Source organism: Palaemon carinicauda, chromosome 16 (genome assembly GCF_036898095.1).
Source record: "Palaemon carinicauda isolate YSFRI2023 chromosome 16, ASM3689809v2, whole genome shotgun sequence".
In the NCBI taxonomy this organism is placed as follows: Eukaryota; Metazoa; Arthropoda; class Malacostraca; order Decapoda; family Palaemonidae; genus Palaemon; species Palaemon carinicauda.
In genome coordinates this window covers 63,351,235-63,361,234 of record NC_090740.1, presented here as the reverse complement: position 1 = coordinate 63,361,234, position 10,000 = coordinate 63,351,235, and the positions used below count along the sequence as shown (strand labels likewise).

The 10,000-nt window shown below is 33.9% G+C and overlaps 1 protein-coding gene across 1 annotated transcript in view; it reads right to left on the bottom strand.

Annotated features, from left to right (window-relative positions):
* LOC137655746 (uncharacterized) overlaps positions 1-10,000 on the bottom strand; it is a 599,608-nt gene that overhangs the window by 132,777 nt on the left and 456,831 nt on the right. The gene's annotated exons all lie outside the window — the stretch shown is intronic.

The window sequence follows — 10,000 nt, the reverse complement described above, 5'->3', positions numbered from 1 at the left end:
GAAGGACATAGACTCCGTTCCTCTTCTCTCTCTATCTCTCTCACTCCCTGAAAAGCCAACTCCTATACTGCTTACACCAACTTCCAGCACAGTTATGAGCGAGAGAGGCAAAACAAAAAGGAAACTTTTCTTTAGCCTCTTTCTCAGTTTAGTTACCATTTCCCGGACGCACTAAACACAACATTTAATTGCAGCTTCGGGCACAGATACACAGTGACACACGCACGGACACACACAACGCATCCACAAACTTGCATCTTTGACAAACTTATGAAAGGAAGAGGCCTCACTTAATGACCGTAAATACGCTATTAGAGAAGCCCAGAAACCAGCGCGGGAAAACCTAAAAAAAATGTTAAAAAGAACCTCCTTAGTAAAGACAGTATCTGAAAGGACCCGGGTGTCCTGAAACCGACGCCCAAATTGATATCTATCTGTCGGTTTTCAAGAGTAAGTTACTGTCTCGTTCAATTTCCATGAATCACAAACAAAATGTACCTCCAAAATATCTCGATGTGGGTATTTGTAATACCGGGGTCGGCGAATTACTCAGAGCAGCCAAAGAGATAAGTTAAGGCATCAAGTTCTCTAACCCCGAGGAGGTAAAGGAGGAGTTAAGACACAAGATGGACTGAGTCAAAACATCAAAGAGAACAGGCTTTAACTTTTCCTATCTGGCACAACTTTCTTTTAAACCGCCTTAAGGTATTGCGAGGTAAGGGAGGTGAGGGACTATACGGGGAGGGGGAGGGGATAAGGAGAAAGCTGTAGGAAGAGTAGGAGGTGACACGAGAGAGAGAGAGAGAGAGAGAGAGAGAGAGAGAGAGAGATCGTAATTCCAATAAGAATTAAACTGATGAAAATAATCGAGCCAATCCATATAAAAAAAAAAAAAAAAAAAAAAACCTCGAATCCTCCAGGTCAAAGTTATTTTCGAGACTTTAATGAGGCTATGAGATAATTAGATTATCCTAAGCCAAAAGTAACCAAAGGATGATCGAATTTCTGCTTAAAGAGGTAATTATAAGGAATAAATTTATAACTTGAGATATTTCCTGGTATGATAAAAAACGGTAAACAAATTTGCCTATATATAATTGCTTACATTCATGCAATCTTGACCTCATCTTTATTCACCAAAGTATATGTTGTTTCCGTTGAAACTATGCTTATTTCGTTATACAATTTACCAACAGAAATGAAAATGTGACCAGAAGTGGCTAATACTGTACTAATAATTTTGATAAATTTTTTATATTCAGGTTAATATTGTTTTTATGTTACTTTCACATATATCATTAAGAATGATATCTGTTTTCTCTTAATGGGATATTCGTTAAAAGCGAGGCTAAATCAAAAGAAGCCGTCACAAAATTATGATTAAAATTTACAGAACACAATTCCTTTAGAAACTTGGAACAATTGAAAATAATAAAATAAATAAACGTTATATTTAAAATTGGATCAATTTCTTTTAAAGAGTTTATGGGTTTTTCCAATAGTCTTTCTATTCTAACAGACTTGACCATCTTATAAAAAAGTCCTTAAAAATCACAATTATGAGGCTTGAGCTAAATAATAATAAGTCCAGTATTTAATTACCAATATTCTATTTCCGGTTTTTAAATACTGAATAGGCCTATTGTCATTTTACTCTGTATAATTTTCGTTTCATTGTCTATTCAATTCTCTAGTGTTTTAATATGTTTACGTTTTATTCTAAAGGTTAATGTTTCTTTACATTTACTGTAGGCTATGATTTATTATAAGGCAAGTAAGTTTTTAATTTAATAATTTTATTTCATTCACGCATTTGTATATTTACTGTTTGATCCTAAATTCCAGTTTAATTTTTGAGATATTTAAATATGGTCTGTTCGTATTTCACTAAAATCTAGTTTATAAAAGACATTATTTTTCTATTTTTAATTAAATATATATTGTTTGTCATTGATTAGAGCCTGGTCATGACACATATAATCTAAAAAGCTCGCAAATAAAGATGATAACATCATTCATCATCAAATTAAGATTTCCAAGATGCCGTCCCAACGCCTATTGACGCAAAGAGCCTCAGAGGATTCACTGGCTAAATTCATCGGAAGATAGCCAGTGGCTTGAGGTGTGCAGTGCCTATCTAACTAAGGCAAGTGACCCCTGTCGGTCCATACTAATTCCAGTAAGATCATCCGCCAAGCATCCAGATTAGAACCCGAAAAGACATCTTGTATAGTGCCTTAAACCCAATCCGCCACCCTGCTATCAATGACTTTATGAGATTTAGGGGGATATTTGTGTGTATACACACACACACACACACACACATATATATATATATATATATACATACATTCACACACACACACACACACATATATATATATATATATACACACACACACACATATATATATATATATATATATAAATATATATATAGTATATATATAGATAGATAGATAATCCAACTACCTTAGTAAGGGTTTGACATAAAGTATAAATCTATTCCCAAATTCGGGGTTCACGAAAGATGATATCATACAAAGTTTGTGGGAACGTGTCATGAGTTTCGGTATAAACACCAGTTGTCTTCAACGTCTTTTCCTTCCTTCGCGGATTCTCCTTCTATAATTTTATCTCTGAAACGAGAATCATATTAACGTTTTCTCATTTCTTTCATGTTAGCAGAATTAAATCATTATTCTGCGTTAGGCCACGCACTTCGTACTTCTCATACTTCCTGGACACGATCGTTTTAAGGTTCTTTGGTAGAAATATTAATACTTTTACATCTAATAACAGCAAATCTATTTTCACTTTCGGATATCATCATCCAGTTTGTGTACGATGATTCAAATAGTTCCTTTTTTTTTTTTTATTCCGGATGATAAATATCCTGCATAAATGACAAGGTAACAACATCCATGGATTTCACTTTAGATAACGTTATCTTTCATATTACTTATATGGGCAGCATTTATTATCTTATCATGGAATGACTCCATTATCCTTTTCTAGGTTACAAAGCTTAATGAAAATAAAATTTGACGATTACAACAATTGACAATAAATATTTAGTATTCATAACAAAAGAAAGGTTGCAAAAAATGTTGTATAAAACCATTCAACACCTTCAATTGCAATTCCAAGTTTCAAATTTCATGATGTCTTCCTTGATTAACCAGATATAAAGTCGGGGAATTTTAGCAATTTTTCCTTATCAACAAGTAGTTAATAGCCATGACGCTGAGGTTGTCATACTATCGAACCTTCAAATAAAAAGCAGAATGTTTTGAAAATAGACAAGCAGACACGGGAACTGGCCACCCATAACTTCATAGAGAGAGAGAGAGAGAGAGAGAGAGAGAGAGAGAGAGAGAGAGAGACTACGCTGTTGATAGTTGATAACATAGGAAACATAACAAACTTGGCATTATATGAAGCCTGACAGAAAAATAACGAGTATGTTTATTCCATTAATACTGTAAAATAAATAAACCATCAATTCGGATGTGCTTTCGTGTGTTTATGGCATAAAAAGAATAAAAGATGCTCAACATTTTCGAAAAAAAGGTCTAGGGTTTAGGATGAGAGGAAAAAGATCGCCAAGAAAGTGTCCCATGTCGTATTACAAACGGCAAATTCTTGTTTCTTTTCCTGCCACGAGTAGCCAGGGAAAACTCCTAGTCCATAAAAGCGCGCCAAAGATGTACGGCACTGTGATAAAGATACGACCAGCAGGGGAGGATTTAACGCCATTTATATTCCACCCACACACGTGTTTTCTAGCTGAACGAGAGAGAGAGAGAGAGAGAGAGAGAGAGAGAGAGAGAGAGAGTTCGACTGGGGTTTCTATGTAATCTCTTTTATAGGAACATGCTTGAGGGATCTACACCTAGGGTCACCTCTGGGGGAAATCACATAGTTTTGATCCAGTGATAAAAGATTTGACGAAGCGTCGCTCACACAGCTCTTCCTATTTACATTGAAAATACAAAGTATGCTACAGTAATGACCATAGCTGTCCACAAATGAATGGTTAAGCGAAGAAGAATATTTCATGTTCGTGTATCTATAAAAATATGTTTGAATATCTTTGTTATTGTAAGGCTGGTTCCTCTCTCTCTCTCTCTCTCTCTCTCTCTCTCTCTCTCTCTCTCTCTCAGCAAGAAAACACGTGTGTGGGACAGCTAATGGAGACATTCAAAATTCTTAAAGGAATAATAATAATAATAATAATAATAATAATAATAATAATAATAATAATAACTTCGCGCTTAGCATAAATCAGTCCAGAGGTAACGGATACAAACTGGAAATAGCAAATCCATGAAACACACTTCCAGCGGATGTAGTAAACAGTAACGCGGTAAACGAGTTTAAGAATAAGTTAGATAAGATCGTAAAAACTCTCTAAATGCTTATTGTAAATCGCTCTACCCAAGAGCAAATGGAGTCTCAGCAAAAGGACTAAAAAGTCTATGAGACATCAAAAATCCTTGTAACACACTCTCTCTCTCCCTCTCTCTCTCTCTCTCTCTCTCTCTCTCTCTCTCTCTCTACTTCGACTTTGCAGCCTGAATGCTACAAGCGATACAATTTTTCATCATTCGAATTGCATCTGAAGGTGGATTTCCATCGGCCGCCTTTTTTCTCCCTGTCTTCATACTGTACATCTATTTGACCATAAAAGCGTAAAATGTGAATATTACGAACAATTACTTTCTCTGAAGTTTGAAGTTCTATAGTAAAGAAATGACAATGAGAACCACTTGGTTAAGGTATAACGAGAGATTCTTTACTTCTTTTATTCATAAATATTTCGTTATATTCATATTATATTTTTAAGCCACAGAAGTTAACCAGTACCTATTTACTTATTCATGTATTTAATTATTTACTGATTCATTTATTTTCTCATTTTCAACGTGTAGATCAAGGGATGACTTAGGAAACCCCCAGTGAACACGAAAGACCTCCTCTCAAAGGAAAGATTATGGGATTGAAGGCAAACGGAAGCACAAGAAAGGTGGTATTGGGAAAGCAAAAATCAAGTAGAGAAATTTTGAAATTTCAAATGTTAACTAATAAAAGTTTCCGTACCAATATTCGGATAAGCGTTAACACTAAAATTAGCATTCTCCAAATCGTAACAAACACAACTGCAAACAACTTAAAATACGTATTGATCATGAGACCAAAAAAGGAAACAAGACACAAAAAGGCGCAGAATTCTAAACACGGCGCGGCCGAGAGCTCGTATAGTCTCTTCCCTTCCACTACGATCGTCAAACATTGGTCTAGATTCCGCTCACGGCATGACACTAGAGGCAAAAGCAGATGTATCATAATATTTGGGATATATAATCTAACGCTGACCCTATCCCAACTGGCAGGTCTTTGTAATACAACGGAAGAGAGAAGATAGTAACAAACAATGGATTTTGAATTCCACCCTTTCCAAATAGACTTGTTATAAGATAGAATTTAAAATAAACGATGATGTGCAATGTAAGGCTAACACATTAAAAGGAACTCGTTTGTAATAGATTGTTTTTAATATAAAAAAAAACGCGAGAATATTTCAACTTCCTAAAAGCAAACATGTTCGTTTCACTATATCCGATGCCTTCGATGACTAAGAACAGGGGAGGGAGGTCATGTATGTATGGATAACATAATTCTAATCATTTACAAATTGCAAGAACCCATATGCAATGACATGCAAGTCTATCATTGAGCGTATTGGTAAACAGTAAGTGCAAATAATCCAAAGACAGTAAACGACACCTTTTTTTTTTTTTATTTTTTTTTTTTTTTTTTTTTTTTTAGAAGTCTTACTTTTATTCCTTTGATTTGACATTGAATTACATTCCTTGATCGATTTGGATGCCCTGGAAATTTTGAGAAATACTCACAACTACAATTAAGATCTAAACTGGAATGGCCTGAATTCAGATCGTCTTCTTAGGAAATAGAAATCTGTCATAAATAAGAAAGATGAACAGATAGATAATTTGTTAATTTCAGTTGCTATATTAAACACAATTTCAAATTTACACATAGTTGCTATATCCAATCAAGATCCTTTATGGTATATATTTAGTGAATAAGAAAAAAAATATTTTAGATACATTAATTAATGAATACAAAAAGAAACAATCAGAATGATGAACTGAAAAAAACTGGTAAAAGGGTAAGCAAAATCTATATACAAATAGATCAAGTAGTGAAGGCACAAACCTGCATATTTAATATATCACATACATACCCTTTAGAACTAGACGAGAACCATAATTATTATTATTATTATTATTATTATTATCATTATTATTATTATTATTATTACTATTATTATTATTATTATTATTATTATTATTATTATTATTATTATTATTATGATAGATAAAATCATAAGTACAAAAATAGCACAGAGGCATAGACTGAATAAATGTTTTAGGGAATTTTCCACCCGAAAGCTACATAGATCAATCATCGTATATTATAAAAAATACTGAAACCTTGAAAACGTAACTATTATGAAACATTTCCTTAAAGCAAATTCTAATAATAACTTTCACTACAAAATAGCCACCAAAAATGATATTAAGAATAAATATGCGAGAAAAATATCTAAAGATTTGTTCTTCTGGGTTGATAAATATAGTTTTAAATAAGAAATGGATAATCTAATTAAAAAATCTGATGATATCAAATACGAGTATCCTCTTGAACTGCAACTTTGGCCCATAATTCAATCCATTCTTCATCTTCATTTGACCTCGAGTCTTCAAAACCTCAAAAACCACCCGGATCAAAATAATTTAGAATTCAACCCGATAACAGGAAGTTTCATGGATCCCGAATCTGTATCAGTGATACAGCCTTTGTAGTTAAAATGAAAACCTTTCAAGTGGTCGTGCAAGGGATATTAATGCACAAAAACAATGTGCACTGCTAAGTGTGTTTGTTTTCCTTGTTGTTCGTGCTTATGCGACGTTATTTTTCTAGAGAGGAGCCTTATCATGAGCAAACATCGGTTCCTCTATCTAAGTATCAGCTATCAAGACTGTCACAGAGTTTTTAATATTGATAAACATTAGTGAATAATTAAAACGTGACAAAAACAGTTGCATTACTGCATACGAAGCTGGTGATAAAAAATAACTAGGTTCTAGGCGTGAATCTATAGTAATTCACACGAAATATCAGAATGCTATTGAAGACAAATATTTCTAAAAACAAATGAGCAGAAAAAACGGTAGCAATATAAATTTTAAATGCAATGCTTTGCTTTTATATTGTGTCATTCATAGGACAGGTCACGCCACGCCCATACATAAATTAAACGTCTACACAATGAAAGCATTCGACAAAGTATTGTATGCTTCTTTGCTTTAACATTTAGTCTATAGAGTTTTCATACTTTCATGTCATTGCAAATTGAACTTCCAAGCCTTTCAAAATTCATTCAGTGACTAAACTTTCCAATGAATGAACAATGAAATATGTTTAATTCAAGAGCTGTGTCCTCGGGAATTCACTTATTGAAATCTCTATGACAGCAATGACAGTTACATCATCATGGATGTTATTATTGTTGTTATCACTACTTACAACTACAAGAACATTAATAGTAACGTTAGCTATATCGATAGTTATAATAATAATAATAATAATAATAATAATAATAATAATAATAATAATAATAATAATAATAATAATAATGCTTTGCCCCTCATTACCATGATACGCATCAAACAACCTTAATTCCCTGGAATAACATACAAGAGAAGGTACTCAACGCACACTAAATAGGCGGCTGTAATAAAAGATAGGTGAGATAAATGATTTAAAAGAAAGGTTAAACAAAGAAAAAAAAATAGAAAAATAGTTGGAGGAGCAGAACGCCCCAAAGGTGAAAGGAAGATGGTTGGCGGGTTCCCTGGGGGAGATAGGAGTCGTCTTAAGTCCCCCTAAGGGATTGCTGCTGGACGTCTGAGGGGAAGGGAGGGGAAGGACTCAGGACCTACAACAGGGCACCCGGGGGAACGTTTAGCCTTCCCGAAGGTTTTCCAAGTCAGCTTGAGATTTTATGGCAGTTCGAAAACATCAAGTTCTGCTTTTTTCTTTTTATGGTGGGGTTTGGCTTCTCTCTCTCTCTCTCTCTCTCTCTCTCTCTCTCTCTCTCTCTCTCTAACTCTCTCTCTATGAATGTGTGTGTGTATCTAGATATGCAGTTTGTGGCGATAGTGAAGATGGTGAAACAATTGGCCATGTTTTACATCTTCCAGCTTGACAAATTTCGCAAAGGGACATGAGCATAGTATTTTAGTAAAATACTGATAATGCTACTTAAATGTAAATCGATTAGAATACTGCATATCCTATTATGCCTTATAATAAAAAGTGAAATATTCAAGTTATGTAAATTAGCGCATGCTATTAGAAATTGACTATCGTACACGGCATTAGCATTTGGATAAGTGCATCACCTTTATGGAGGACTTTGACTATGTCAATGGTGAGGGGGGGGGGATATTCTTTTATCAGTAATAGTTCTTTCCATAACTAATAGGCTTTTTTTTTATCAGCAACTCCTATTAAATTCGGGGTGTGATCTCCAATCTTCCTTCGTTGAACACCAGTTGGCAAAATTGCTAAAGAAAATCGTCCTTGATTACCTTAGATCACTGTCTCACTTAAGTTAATTTTGCCAATGGTTCTCTTTCGGCTATTTGTTCTACGCAACAGCAGCCATTATATTTTGAGAGTTTTAATGAGTTAATTTATGCAGCGTTCTTCGTTGTTTTCCATGCGTAGAATGACTGCTGAATTAGTAACTAAATGATGGTAAAGTCTTAACTTCTTATATTGAGACTTTTGTCTCCTCTTTGAAAACTCTCTTTCCTCTTCTTCCTAAAAGCAATCCAGTTGACAGACCAAGTATATCAGCCTTCGATTACATCTACTTGAAATTGTCGTGTTTCTGTACTACAAATACAGTGTTCTTGGTAGGTTGGTCTCATCCCTTACAAAAAACAAAATTTTTAATCTTTTCGTAATCTTTAAAAAAAAATCCCTACAGTAAAAATGATGGACTAATGATGGTCAGGATGCGTTTGAATGATATCATAAGAGCAACTTTAATGAGAATCGAAGATGCATTTACCCAAGACATGAACGATACATGTGAGAGTGAAAATATTAAAAGGTGGTATTTTGCGGTGATGATTCATTCGGCTTCAAAGAGCTTATTATGATACGAAACGACCATGTTGCAGCAGGAATACTCTCAAAAGACGTTTCGCAAGTAAATCATAAAAAAAGAAAGTCCTGAACTAACCATGATTTTCTATGACGAATATCTCGAATTTTCTATGACCAAAACAACGATACTTTCGAAGAGATAAGAGTAAGTTTCGTTTGTTCAACAAAATATAACTTCTTTAATTATTCGAAAAAAAGATAAATTATCCTCTGAGGTCGAAACAGCATTATATTATTGTATCTTAATGATTAACTCTCACGGTGACCACTGTAAGGTAAATCACTCGCGTCCAGTTGCAATTAGCATAATACTATTCAAAATGGGTAGACATTAATCTTGACTCACCGTAAAGAATATTATTATTAATACTAGCTAAGCTACAACCCTAATAGGAAAAGCAAGATGCTATAAGCCAAAGGGCTCCAACAGCAAAAATAGCCCAGTAGGGAAAGGAAATAAGGGAACAAATAGAATAGTATGCCTAAATAGAAGGATGGTTAAATATCAAAGTTTAACTTTTTTCCGAAGCATAAATTAGATTAACACAGTGGACTGATAGTGCTGTTCGATTAAATCTTCCATTTGCATATTTTGTTTTTGTTTTTACCTAATGTAATTGACTTTCAAATTATGCTTGACAGAAATTATCTTGTATAGTGATCGATTTTCCGTGGATGTAAAGTAAAGCATTCTATAAATATATCTATGAATATGTGGACATAGATACAT